General features: G+C 42.9%; 1 non-coding gene across 1 annotated transcript; it reads right to left on the bottom strand.

Annotated features, from left to right (window-relative positions):
• Positions 1-14,358: 14,358 nt before the first annotated feature.
• Positions 14,359-14,491, bottom strand: LOC112616723. Its single transcript, XR_003117750.1, has one exon. It is a non-coding gene; the product is annotated as a small nucleolar RNA SNORA68 (small nucleolar RNA).
• Between the last annotated feature and the right edge of the window lie 342 nt (positions 14,492-14,833).

Below are 14,833 nucleotides of genomic sequence, written 5' to 3'. Positions count from 1 at the left end.
AAGTGATTGATTCCAGGGCTGGAGCAGGAAAGTATAAGATAAGCCAGGAACAACTCCTTATAGCAGAAAGCGAAAGAAGAAAGTAAGCTTACTAGGAGTGTGTTAAAGTTTTCAGGAGCCAGTTTAAGAAGGCTCCAGTTGTCTAACGTTAAGAAAATTTGAATGTCAAAAAAATAATTGCTATGGATTGAAACACAGTGGATATATTAATGAATTTATGAGACTTTAAAAATGATCAACTAGTGGTGATGGTTGCACAACGTTGTAAATGTACTAGAAATTAGTGAATTGTATGTATGCTTTAAAAGGGCGAATTTGATAGTATGAGAGTCATATTTCAATTTTTTTAAATGATCACTTTTGGAGAATGCTAGGGAACCAATATTTTGAAAACCAGTAAAGGCAAAGAGATGAAGCCTGTAAGATCTACTCCTCAGAGTAACCAAATAGTTGATGAAGGGACCTTCCTTTTAATAGAAGTATTACAACTAATACATGAAGAAGTCCTGATGAAATTAGAATATCACCATTTTGCAACACCTAATGAATTAATGGACCTTGGCAATGATCATTGATGGCTGCTAAGCAGAGAGAAAACCAGAAATATGCCTCAAGATAGAAGGACAAAATGCTACTAGACAAAAAAAAAAAAAAAAAAAAAAAAACCTGAGTTTGATCCTAAGTTTGATTAACCTTCTAGCTCTAACTACCAGTTTACAGGAAATACAGGAAACAGAGAAACATATCAATTAAACCACAGGGATGCGGTCAACAAAATCCAGTTGATGACAAACTCTAAAGGACAAATGAAAGATAAGAATAAACAAATAAATTATAAGAAAACAAATTATAAGAAAAATTCAACATTTAACAAATAAATTTCTTCAATGAATAAATTATTAGAAAAAAATAGGAGGGGAAATCAATAGATTAGAAAAGACTTAAAAGACATGTTAATCAATGGCAGCGTATGAACTTCATTTCATTTTTTTTTTCTTGTGGCAAGGTCTCTCTCTGTTGCCCAGGCTGGAGTGTAGTAGTGCAATCACAGCTTGCTGCAGCCTCGACATCCCAAGCTCAAGTGATCCTTCCACCTCAGCCTCTTGAGTAGCTGGAACCGCAGGTGCACACCAGCACAGCCAGGTAATTTTCGTATTTTTCATAGAGAAAGGGTTTTGCCATGTTGCCCAGGCTGGTCTTGAACTGGACTCAAGTGATCCACCTGCCTCAGCCTCCCAAAGTGGGGGGATTACAGGCACAAGCCACGGCACCTGGCTCATTTCAATCTTGATTCAAACAAACTGTAGGTAAGGTGTGGTGGCGCATGCTGTAATCCTAGCACTTTGGGAGGCCAGTGAGCTCAGGAGTTCGAGACCAGCCTGGACAACATGATGGAACCCCCACCTCTACAAATACAAAATAATTAGCCAGGCACAGTGGGGCTCCTGTAGTCCCAGCTACTCAAGAAGCAGAGGTTGGGAGGATAGCTTGAGCCCAGGAGGTTGAGGCTGCAGTGAGCTGAGATCATGCCGCTGCACTCCAGCCTGGGAGACAGAATGAGACCTTGTCTCAAAAAAATAAATAAACAAAAAAAAAACTAAAAATGTGAGACAATTGGAGAAATATGAACACTGAATTTTGTCAATACTGACTGGATATATGCTCATATAAACAAATTATTGTATTGTTAATTCATTTAGATGTAATGATGGTGTGATTATGTCTAAAAACTAGTCCTTATCGGTCAGGCACAGTGGCTCATGCCTGTTATCCTAGCACTTTGGAAGGCCGAGGTGGGCAGATCACGAGGTCAGGAGTTCAAGACCAGCCTGGCCAACATGGTGAAACCCCCATCTCTACTAAAAATACAAAAAATTAGCCAGGCGTGGTGATGCATGCCTGTAATCCCAGCTACTCGGGAGGCTGAGGCAGGAGAATTGCTTGAACCCAGGAGGCAGAGGTTGCAGTGAGCTGAGATCATACCACTGGACTCCAGCCTGGGTGACAGAGCTAGACTCTGTCTTGAGGAAAAAAAAAACTAGTCCTTATCTCTTAGAGATACATGAACAAAATATCTACAGATAAAATGATACGATATGATATCAGAAACAGCACTGAAAATAACATGGGGGGTTCAGGGTGAAGTGTGTGAGGGAATATACATGAAACAAGATTGAAGTTGGATGATGGACATAGTTGTATGATGGACATATGGGGGTTTGTTGCATTATTCTCTTTGTATATGTATTTGAAATGTTCCATAACAAGTTTAAAATATGTATAATATATACCCATAATATATATACACGCAGAAAAAATTACCTTCAAATTTCAAAGAATCTTTGGAGTAGGGCAAGCATTACAGATATTAGTGGCCTCCTTTCTCACACTTTTCTGTGAACCATATAACACTACTCATTTGCAAAACAATTAGCAGAATTAAGCAATGAAATATATAAAAACTAGACCACTTATGATTAAGAAAACAGCAATAGTTTTCGAATTTATAAGGGAACACCTTGGAAAAGATGCAGATTCCCAGGCCCCAACTCCTGGAAATTCTGATCTCGTCGATGTGATGGTTAATTTTAATGTGTCCACTTGAATGGGCTACAGGATGCCCAGATAGCTGGTAAAACATTATTTCTAAGTGTGTCTGTGAGTGTGTTTCCAGAAAAGATTCGCATTTGAATCAGTAGCCTAAGTAAAGAAGGTCAGGCCGGGTGCAGTGGCTCATGCCTGTAATCCCAGCAATTTGGGAGGCCGAGGAGAGCAGATCACTTGAGGCCAGGGGTTCAAGACCAGCCTGGCCAACATGGTGAAACCCCATCTCTTCTAAAAATACAAAAAGTTAGCCAGGCGTGGTGGTGAGTGCCTGTAACCCCAGCTACTCGGGAGGCTGAGGCAGGAGGGTCACTTGAGCCCACGAGGCAGAGGTTGCAGTGAGCTGAGATTGCACCACTGTACTCCAGCCTGGGTGACAGAGCGAGACTCCATCTCAAAAAAAAAAAGGATCTGCTGTTACCAACGCGGGTGAACATCGTCCAATCTGTTGAGGCCCTAAATAGAACAAAAATTCAGAGGAAAGGTGTATTCTCTTCTTGAGCTGCCCTGGGACATTGGATTTCCTGGTTTTCAGGGCTTTGGACTCAGATCAAATTACACCACCAGTTTGCCTTGTTCTCCAGCTTGCATTAGGCAGATCGTAAGACTGCTTGGCCTCCATAATCACATAAGACAATTTTCATAATAAATCTCCTCTTATATATCTATGTACATATCTTATTGGCTCCGTTTCTCTCTGGAGAACCCTGACTGATACAGTAGGTATGGGATAGGGCCAGTTTAACCAGGAGTCCTGGTGATGCACAGACAAGTCATCCACACACCAATGACACTTTAAGAAATGTTAGTACATCCTTGTAAATGCCTCTTTGCCCACATGTATAAGAGTTTTTCTTGGAGTATAAATAAGTAAAATTTTCAGAATATGGCACATTTTCAATATGACTCTCCAAAATGGCTATCCTAATATACATTCCCTCCAGCAGAATATGAGAATTCCCAACTCCCTATTCCTTCATAACTCTTAATGTGCTCATCCTTTTTGACAATCTAATAAGTGAGAAATGGTAAAATTGTTTTAATTGACATTTCCTTGATAACAAGTAAGTTCAAGGTATCTGACTCTTTATTAGCTATAGTTTTCCTCATCTGAAAAATTGCCTTGGAATAAACTTTGTCTGCTTTTCTATTCTTATTCATTTCTAGAAATACTTTCTACATTCTGAATATAATTATTTGCTAATTATGTATGTTACAAATATCATTTCCTTGTCTGCTGCTTGTCTTTTAACTTACTTTGTCTAAGGTAGTTTTTCTTTTTTTTTTTTTTTTGAGACGGAGTCTCGCTCTGTCGCCCAGGCTGGAATGCAGTGACACGATCTCGGCTCACTGCAATCTCTGCCTCCCAGGTTCACGCCATTCTCCTGCCTCAGCCTCCCGAGTAGCTGGGACTACGGGCACCTGCCACCACGCCCGGCTAATTTTTTGTATTTTTAGTACAGACAGGGTTTCACTGTGTTAGCCAGGATGGTCTCGATCTCCTGACCTCGTGATCTGCCCGCCTCAGCCTCCCAAAGTGCTGGGATTATAGGCGTGAGCCACCACGCCCGGCCCAAGGTAGTTTTTCTAGTTGCACATCTTAAAGTCAATTAAAATCCTGGGGAACTTTTTCTTTTAAATGAAACAGGGTCTCGGCCGGGCGCGGTGGCTCAAGCCTGTAATCCCAGCACTTTGGAAGGCCGAAACGGGCGGATCGCGAGGTCAGGAGATCGAGACCATCCTGGCTAACACCGTGAAACCCCGTCTCTACTAAAAAATACAAAAAACTAGCCGGGCGAGGTGGCGGGTGCCTGTAGTCCCATCTGCTCGGGAGGCTGAGGCAGGAGAATGGCGTGAACCCGGGAGGCGGAGCTTGCAGTGAGCTGAGATCCGGCCACTGCACTCCAGCCCGGGCGACAGAGCGAGACTCCGTCTCAAAAGAAAAAAAAAAAAATGAAACAGAGTCTCACTATGTTGCCCAGGCTGGTCTCGAACTCCTGGCCTCAAAAGAGATCCACCCACCTCGGCCTCCCAAAGTGCTGGGATTACAGGCATGAGCCACAACACCCAGCCAAATTAATGTCTTTATATTTATTTAGTTAGTTAGTTTGAGATGGAGTTTCACCCTTTTGCCCAGGCTGGAGTGAAGTGGCTGGATCACACCTCACTGCAACCTCTGGTTCCCAGGTTCAAGCGATCACGCCTCAGCCTCCTGAGTAGCTGGGATTACAGGTGCACACCCCCACACCCAGGTAATTTTTGTATTTTTAGTAAAGACGGGGTTTCTCCATATTGGCCAGGTTGGTCTCGAACTCCTGACCTCAGATGATCCTCAGCCTCCCAAAGTTCTAGGATTACAGGCGTGAGCCACCAAACCCAGCCCCAAATTAATGTCTTTAAATTCACCAATACCACTATACATTTTGTGGAATTAAGAAATTTGCTGTAGGCACATGACCAGTGAGTACTTTAATGCTGGTACATGCTTGGACTTTCTGGTTTTCTTGGTTGTTTTTTTTTGTTTTGTTTTGTTTTGTTTTGTTTTTTTAAGACAAAGTCTCGATCTGTTGTCCAGGCTGGAGTGCAGTGGCGCAATCTCAGCTCACTGCAAGCTCCGCCTCCCGGGTTCACGCCATTCTTCTGCCTCAGCCTCCCAAGTAACTGGGACTACAGGCGCACGTCCCCATGCCTGGCTAATTTTTTGTACTTTTAGTAGAGATGGGATTTCACCGTGTTAGCCAGGATGGTCTTCATCTCCTGACCTCCTGATCCACCTGCCTCGGCCTCCAAAGTGCTGGGATTACAGGTATGAGCCACTGCGCACTGCCGACTTTCTGTTTTTGTCCTAAATTTTCTTTTCTTTAAAACCTTCCTTACCAAAAATACATCTTTATAACTTTCTTCACATCTCTCCTCTACTTCCTGGTTCCTTTCTACCTTGTTTCCTGAATAACATTTTAAAGTCTGTAATTTGAATTAATCTTCAGATAACTTCTGAATTAGATAAAATTATTCTTTCTCTCAATAAAAACACATCTTCTTGGGTACATATTACATACAGAATTATATCTTAACTAGAATTCTTTTCCTTAGTAACTTTAAATTTTGAAAACCTAGGAAGCAAGAAATCCTGAGCTGCCTATCACATATTAGCTTTTTATAAATGAGAACCATTCCACGATTTTTAGAAACATGTTTCCCCATATCATAATCTTTTCTTAACTGGAAATGACCCAGACATCCAATGACCGGCAAAAATAACTTTAAGATTTTAAGTTACACAAAAAGTTCACCTATAGCACTTACTCATTGATATTTTATTTGTTTTTAGCAGTTTATCTAGATTATTTATAAATCATTTCCTTGTTATCTATTTTACAAACTGTGAATATCAGGTGTTCACCTTTTAAGAACCTTAAGGGTAACTACATGGGCATTTTCACCAGTAACTCAGAATATTCTGCTGTTTTTTTCATTAAACCAATAATATTAAATTAGTCTTACTTATGTAAAAATGTGCATAAAGATCATTTCGTTTTGGCTGGGTTTATAGTTTTATAACCTTCTGTGCCAAACCCTGATACCTCAAGATATCTAGCAGAGACAAATATAAAACCCAAACAAAAATGTATACTGACAACTCTGAAGACATTTCTATTTTTATTTTACCAATAATTGTATTTATTTATATGTATTTGTTTGTTTTTTGAGACAGAGTCTCCATCTGTTACCCAGGCTGGAGTACAGTGGCGCCATCTCGGCTCACTGCAACCTCCACCTCCTGGGTTCAAGTGATTCTCCTGCCTCAGCCTCCTGAGCAGCTGGGACTACAGGCACCCACCACCATGCCTGGCTAATTTTTGCATTTTTAGTAGAGACGGGGTTTCACCATGTTGGCCAGGCTGGTCTCGAACTCCTGACCTCCAATGATCTGCCCGCCTCGGCCTCCCAAAGTGCTGGGATTACAGGTGTGACCCACCGTGTCCAGCCTCAGTTGGGCTTGTTCAACCTACAAATGGGAATTCCTTTACAAATTTCCCAAACTGAAAGGAGCAGATCCTGCTGTCTGCTGTCTGGGCCCACAAAGTGCACTCATCCTATCTGGATGCAGTTGTCAAATTTCAAAGGCTGTTCTTCCGAGGCAATCAGGAACACTGTTGAGGCTGGCTGCAGAGGGGCCAGAGAGAAGGAAACTCACCTCCAGCCAAAATTGCGTGGGCAGCTGCTTAGGAGGGCTTCTGAGACTCTCGGCAGCCCATCGCAGCCAAGCCACAAGCAAAGCATGCTGGGTCAGAGAACCAAAATCTGTTACTAAAACACAAGGGGCTCCATCTAGGTTCTGCTGCTCGCAGCACAGAAAGACAAATCACTGAGACAACAATGATTGCCAGGGAAGAAGGTTTTAATCAGATGCAGCAGCCAAGGAGATGGAAGATCAGTCTCAAATCCATCTCCCTGACCAACTAAAATTAGGGGTTTATATAGCAGGAAAGAAATGTAACTATGTATGGGAAAACAGAGGAAGCAATCATGATGAATGAGGGGTCTGGTGTCTTAATGTCTGGATGCAATGATCTGGTGAGTTTCAGTTATTTGATACCTTTTGAGAGGCCTGGTATCTCCTTGTCTGGATCTGGTGAGTTTCAAGTTTTAAGACCAGAAGGGTCAATTTCTATGTTTATCAAAAAAAAAAAAAAAAAAAAAAAAAAAAACCTGTTTTGGCCAGATGCAGTGGCTCATGCCTGTAATCCCAGCACTTTGGGAGGCCAAGGCAGGCGGATCACCTGAGGTCAGGAGTTCGAGACCAGCCTGGCCAACATGTTGAAACCCGGTCTCTACCAAAAATACAAAAATTAGCAGGGCGTGGTGGCAGACACCTGTATTCCCAACTACGTGGGAGAATGAGGCAGGAGAATTGCTTGAAGCTGGGAGGTAGAGGTTGCAGTGAGCCAAGATGGCGCCACTGCACTCCAGGCTGAGTGACAGAGGGAGCCTCCAACCCAAAAAAAACAAACAACCAAAAAAACTGTCTATGGGGGCCGGGCGCGGTGGCTCACGCCTGTAATCCCAGCACTTTGGGAGGCCGAGACGGGCGGATCACGAGGTCAGGAGATCGAGACCATCCTGGCTAACACGGTGAAACCCCGTCTCTACTAAAAATACAAAAAATTAGGCAGGCGTGGTGGCGAGCGCCTGTCGTCCCAGCTACTTGGGAGGCTGAGGCAGGAGAATGGCGTAAACCCGGGAGGCGGAGCTTGCAGGGAGCCGAGACCGCGCTACTGCACTCCAGCCTGGGCAACAAAGTGAGACTCCGTCTCAAAAAAAAAAAAAAAAAACTGTCTATGGGACTGTTAGGTTGATTTCAATATTAGCTTATAATTTTCTTTCCATGTGAGATCTTTTTCCAGTTTTTTGGTTTTTGGTTTTTGGTTTTTGTTGTTGTTTTTTGAGACAGAGTCTTGCTCTGTAGCACAGGCTGGAGTGTAGTGGCACAGTCTCAGCTCACTGCAGCCCTGAGCTTCCCAGGCTCAAGCAATCCTCCCACCTCAGCCTCCAGAGTAGCTGGGACTACAGGAGTGCACCACCACACCTGACAAATTTTTGTATTTTTTGTAGAGATGCATTTCGCCGTGTTGCCTAGGCTAGTCTTGAACCAGTGGACTCAAACGATCCGCCCACCTCGGCCTCCCAAAGTGCTGGGATTACAGGTATGAGCCTCTGGACCTGGCCTTTTTCCAGTTTTCATATTAAGGTGAATGTAGCTTCTTAAATGAGTTGGATAGCACTCTCTTTTATTATTGTTATTTAAATAATTAAGAGTTCTCTGTTTTCTTGTGGGTTGAGCAGCACTCTCCTATAGAACCCTCTGGGCCTGGTTGTATTTTCTTTATGTGTGTGACTATTTTAGGTGACTAGGTATCTTCACTATTGTATCAGTTCATTAATGGTCTCTGTCTGAATTCTATTACCTCTTGAATTCATTTAGAAAATTTATATTTTTCTAGAAAAGTGTCTATTTCATTGTGAGTTTTCTAATGCATTTCTATAGAGGAGATCATAATAATCTGTGAGTTTTGGAAACTTTACTGTTTCTATCATAGTGTGCCCTTTTTCCTTTGTACTATTGTCTATTATGCCTCTTATTTTTCTCAATTAGTTTTCCAAGTGATTAACCTGTTTTAAATTCTCTTAAATTAATTGACTTTCAGTTTTGTTGATCACCTATTGTTCCTTGTTTTCCTTGTTTATAACATTCTGCTTTTATACTTACTGTTTTCTTCCTTCAATTGTCTTTGAGTTTACTAATATGGTTGCTTATGGCAGTTTGGTTATCATCCCCCAATATCTTTTTCCCTTTCCTTCAGAGATACAGAATTGTAATTGGACTCAGGACTTCTTATCTAAACTCCACAGTTCTTAATCCCCTTTGCCGCTACCTGTCATCATATGACCAAGCTCTGACCAAAGGAATGGAGGACCCCTTCAGGGTCTTGCTTTTTTTCTTTCTTTCTTTCTTTTTTTTTTTTTTTTTTGAGACAGTGTCTCCTTCTTGTCATCCAGGCTGGAGTGCATTGGCACCATGAATCATGACTCATTGCAGCCTGTACCTCCTGGGCTCAAGCGATCCTCCCACCTCAGCCTCCCAAGTAGCTGGAACCACAGGTTTGCTGCCATACCCAGCTAATTTTTTTATTTTTTTGTAGAGACGGGGTCTCACTATGTTGCCCAGGCTGCTCTTGAACTCTTGGGCCTCTTGAACTCCACATCGGCCTCCCAAAGTGCTGAGTTTACAGGCAGGAGCCATCTCACCCAGCCCAGGTCTTGCATTTAAAAAAAATATGTGTGTGCACTCTCTTAAGCTCATTTCCACTGTCTGATTACTGAAAGGTGATGACAACCAGATAGTGCTACTTTTGACATGTAAATGAAAGGCTTATGTTGCGTTTGACATAAATGCCTGCCAACCCTGGACCTGCCACCTACCACAAGACTATCTTATGAGAAGAAAATAGTGGTCTATCTTATTTAAGTTTCTATATTTTTGGGACTCATTAATAAAAGTACTGAGCCTGGCCAGGTGTGGTGGCTCACGCCTGTAATCCCAGCACTTTGGGAGGCCGAGGTGGGTGGATCACCTGAGGTCAGGAGTTCGAGACCAGCCTGGTCAACACAGTGAAATTCCATCTCTACTAAAAATACAAAAATCAGCCAGGTGTGATGGTGAGCCCCTGTAATTCCAGCTACTCAGGAGGCTGAGGTGGGAGAATTGCTTGAACCGGGAGGCAGAGGCTGCAGTGAGCTGAGATTCTGCCACTGCACTGCAACCTGGGCAACAGAGTGATACCTCATCTCAAAAAAAAAAGTACTGAGTACTGATTCTCTACCTTTTCTGAACATTCTGATCATTAAGTGTAAATTTTTGTGTGTAATATATGCATTAAAAACTTTAATTTCTGTCTAAATACCATCTTTCATCACCCAAGTTTTTTTTTTTTTTTTTTTCAAGACCGGGTCTCACTCTGATGTCCAGGCTGCAGTGCAGTGGCGCAGACATGGCTCACTGCAGTCTCCTCCTCGGCTCAAGTCATCCTCTCACCTCGGCCTCCCAAACTGCTGGGATTACAGGCATGAGCTACCACACCCAGCCCACACAACCTTTCATGGATTCTGTTCTATTGCTGTTCAGCTCTAAATATTTTGTAATTTTCTTTTCAGTTTCTTTTTTTTAACCTAGTCATTATTTAGAAATATTTTTAAATGCCCCTACTAGGGGCAGGGGAAAGTTATACTCTCATTCTATTACTTATACCAAATTTGATTTCTTGAAGCCAGAGAGTATGCTCTGTATCAGTGCTGTTTAAACCATCTGCAGTGAAAAACCAACTTAAAAAAATTTTCCAATCTGTTGCACACTGATATTTCTGTAAGATATAATAAGAATAAATCACTAGAAAAATAGAATTTTAAAATGATGCATAAAATACAAAGCCAAATTTTTACTGTTAAAGGCAGCAGACATAAAAATATGTTATAAAAGTTTCTAAACACTCTCAATTTCTGTATTTATCTCATTACAGATGGGTAACAAAGAGTTCACTGACTGGCACCACTCTACAAACTATATTCGTAATGGCACTGGGGTTTATACAATATATATAACATATAACATAATACACAACTACCTTACATAATGACCCTTCAGTTAACATTTGCCAAAGCAGCTCTTGAAAATTATATCACCCTTTTGAACAAAGACTCCTTTTTTTAATGACATAATGACTTTTCACCCCCAACATACATTTAAATAAATATGCTAAAAGAAGTGATAATTCAACATTACAGCTTAATGCAAAAATACACTCACCAATTATAGGACATAAGAATTCCTAGTCAGAGACTATCATATGGAACGAATTTGGACCATGCCCTGTACTTGAATGAACCGCAACGTGTTCTGCTCATTTATTTCTTTTAGCATACAGACATCAAGCAAAAGAAACAAACATCCCAAATTGAGAACAAAACAGGAAGAAGCAGCTGGTAGAACTGTGGAAAGTTTTGTAATTCCCGAAAAGGTGAGGCAGGCCAAGGACACAGTAAAAGTAAAGTTTCAATGAAGTCTGAATTGAGCATACAAAACTTCAAAGGGCCCGGGCAACAGAGCTCCCACTTTATGGTAATAACATTATATTGTTCTTAAGAATTTCTGAGTTTGAAAAAATAAAAAATAATAAAATAAAATCATTATATTGAGGGAAAATATCACATAAAAATGAAGTAGGTATTAATAGTAAAGAGAGTCCGTATTACACGACCTGGTCTGGTGAGGAGTTGGGGGTTTTCACTGTAAAGAATGACTTTGTGGGTAGACAAAAGATGGTTTATGGAAAAGGTTAAACTGAGCCTGCACCCTGGAGCAGAGCTTCTGAAACTTTGATGTGCACACAAATCACCCACGGATGTGGTGGAAATGCTCGTTCTGGTTCAGGGGTCCAGGCCGGGGCCTGAGAGTCTGCGTTTCCAACAGGATTTCAGGTGCGGCCTTTGGAGCTGCTGGGCTGCACAGCAGGGGTCTCTGGGATCCTGCAGAGCTGTTGCGTTTCCCGCTGACTTTGCAGAAAGTCTGTGTCACCAAGTCCTATATCGCACACACCTGCCAGCACCACTGCTAGAAAAACAATGGGGGACCCGGACGAGGCAGAAACCCATTCCCCCGGGTGACCCGTGGGAAGGGGCTGAGGCAGGTGGTGGCTTAAGATTCCTCTCCTGTCCCTTGGATGGCCCTTGGATGGAAGGTTGGGGGTGGAACAAGGAGTCAACTGCTCTCATAATTAATACTTTCACCAAGGCCAAGCCCTGAGGAATTCCCACATTCGGAGGTGGAGGAGGGAGAAGATTATGAGAGAGATGACAGATATGGAGAACAGAGAATGCGGCACCAACACACAGATAGTTACCATTCCTGACCAAGAGATGCAATCATGAAAGAGCTTTGGAAACAATTTTCCTAAACTTAAGAAAGATCAGTATCTGCAGACTGAAGGAATTTACCACGTTTCAGGAGAATCAGCTATCTACACGTACATACATTTGGCAACAATTTTTTTTTACTTTTTTATTTTTGAGCAGAGTCTTTCTCTGTGGCCCAGGCTGGAGTGCATTGGCGCCATCTCGGCTCCCTGCAACCTCCACCTCCCAGGTTCAAGCAATTCTCCTGCCTCAGCCTCCCAAGTAGCTGGGACTACAGGCACATGCCACCACGGCTGGCTAATTTTTGTAGTTTTAGTAAGAGACGGGGTTTCACCATATTGGCCAGTCCGGGTTCATACTCCTGGCCTCAAGTGATCCTCCTACCTTGGCCTCCCAAAGTGCTGGGATTACAGGCATGAGCCACTGCTCCTGGCCTGACAATTTTTAACTACAAGGAAAAAAACTCCTGCAATCATGATGACAGGAGGAAACAGATCGTCTTTTCTTGAGGACTTGCCTTGTGTCTGACACATACTTGGTGCTTTACACGAATTCTCTTATTTAAACCACACAGCATCCCAATAAAGGGGCGGCGCTGGCCCGGAAGTTGGCTGGATGCAGGAACTCAACCGATGTTGTCGGGGTCCCTCTGCTCTCCAGCTGCTCAGCTCCGGTTGGTTCTGTGTGGTAGCCTGAGCCTCTCCTACTGCAGACAGGCTTCCAGGTGAGGCCCGGGCAGCTCCAGGTTCACATAATCCTAGCTCAGGAACCGCAGAAGGGAGAAAGAGTCTCCCTCCTGGTTTGCCCATAGCAGGACTCCTGTTGTCTTCAGGGTACACGCTCAACACTTAGATCCAGCACAGTGGCCAACAGAGTTCAGTGAGATATTGGTCAGGGGGTGAAGCTACTATGATTGCAAATCCCACCTGAATCAAAAGGTGGGAGTGAAAAAAACCCAAACAACTAAAAGGGAGGAAGGATGGTTTGGCCAACAAATGCAAAGGGTCCACGAAAAGGAGGGTCTGTGAGTGGCCCCACATTACAGGAGAGATCAACTTGTCCAAGGTCACACATCCAGTAAATGGGAAAGCCAGGACTCAAACCAAGGCAGTCCAACCCCAGACTCTTAACCACCCTGCTCTAAGGAAACAAAGCCTATTTGGTTTCAGAATTCTCTGCAACATTAGCTTTCAGAAGAAAATGGAGCAACAGCTGGACTTTCTGGAGAAAAAGATTGTAACTGAAGATTCATACACTCTGCCAAATTGTCTTTCACAATTTCAGGATCGCTAAAAAGCATTAAACACACACCATGTGACAGGCACTGTTCTAAGTGCTTTATATGTATATTGAGCCATTCACTCCATGAACAACTCTATAATACAGGACTTCTTATCCTTATTTCACAAATGAGAAAACCAAAGCCCAAAGAAGTTAGGTAACTTACCTAAGAGTCTGGATTACGTCTAGGCAGTCTGATCTTCTGAGCTATGCTGGAAAGTTCTCTGATCTCAGAATATGGGATGTCTCCTTTTATTAAACCTTCTTTAATTTATTTCAGCAATGTTTTGTGGTTTTCAATCATTCTTCAAATATTTTCACTTCTCCTTTCTCCTTTTCTTTTTCTAGTATTCCCATTACATGTATATTGGTGTGTGGTTAATGGTGTCCCAGATTTCTGTGAAGCTGTTAATTTTTCTTCATTCTTTTTCTTACTCTGTTCTTAAGATTGCATAATCTCTATAGATCTTCAAATTTTCTTTTTCTTTCTTCCTTCCTTCCTTCCTTTCTTCCTTTCTTCCTTTTTTCCTTCTTTCTCTGCCTCTCTCTCTCTCTTTCTTTCTCTCTTTCTTCCTTCCTTTCTTTTTTTCTTTCTTGGCATACCCGAGTGTATTTGGGGCACACTGGGGTGAGAGGGCCCTGCAACTAGCAGAAGGTGTTGGGCCTCTTGGTAGTGAAGCATGGCTTATGCTGATGGCGCAGGACGCAGCGGAGCAGCAGGAACTTGATGTTGGAGTCGTGGAACTGCACTTGCTAGCTGTAATCTCCTCCAGTGGGCCAGGGTGTGGTGCTGGGCACCCATGTCGAGATCTATAAAAAGGAGGAGGGGGCAGGGTAACCGCATTTCCTGGGCTCTAGGCATTTGGCAGACCTCCTATCGAGTACCTGTCCGGTAACCTGGTACATTCTGTCAGGCACAGCCATTGCCTGGGGGCCGTGACTTGGGGCTGACTGGGGGGCCAGATGGCCACAGCCTCTGGTCCCAGCAGGCACTGGCCACCAGGGAGGTAAGCCTCTAAGTTCACTTTAAGGAGCATGGCCACAGCCACCAAAGATAATGAGATTCGCTTGCTGTTTGCAGCTCTGTTTAAACCATCACTTCAAGAAACAGTGATTCTTCAGGTTTAGGTGCAACTGATTCTTTTTTTCTTTTTTTTTAAGGGACAGCTGTCCCAGAGGGTAACACCAATTAATTTTGATGCTTTTTTCTTTAGTGCATTATTATTATTATTTATTTATTTATTTATGACAGGGTCTCACTCTGTCACCCAGGCTGGAGTGCAGTGGCACAGTCATAGCTCACTGCAGTCTCAACCTCCTGGGCTCAAGCAATCCTCCCACCTCAGCCCCCTGATTAACTGTGACTGCAGGTGCATGCCACCACACCCTGCTAATTTGCTGCTTTTTTTTTTTGTAGAGGCAGGGTTTCGCCATGGGTTTTGCCCAGGCTGGTCTCAAACTCCTGGGCTCAAGCGAT

This window comes from Theropithecus gelada, chromosome X (assembly GCF_003255815.1).
Source record: "Theropithecus gelada isolate Dixy chromosome X, Tgel_1.0, whole genome shotgun sequence".
NCBI classification, from domain to species: domain Eukaryota; kingdom Metazoa; phylum Chordata; class Mammalia; order Primates; family Cercopithecidae; genus Theropithecus; species Theropithecus gelada.
The sequence above is the reverse complement of the archived record's forward strand: the minus strand, read 5'-3'. Positions and strand labels throughout refer to the sequence as shown.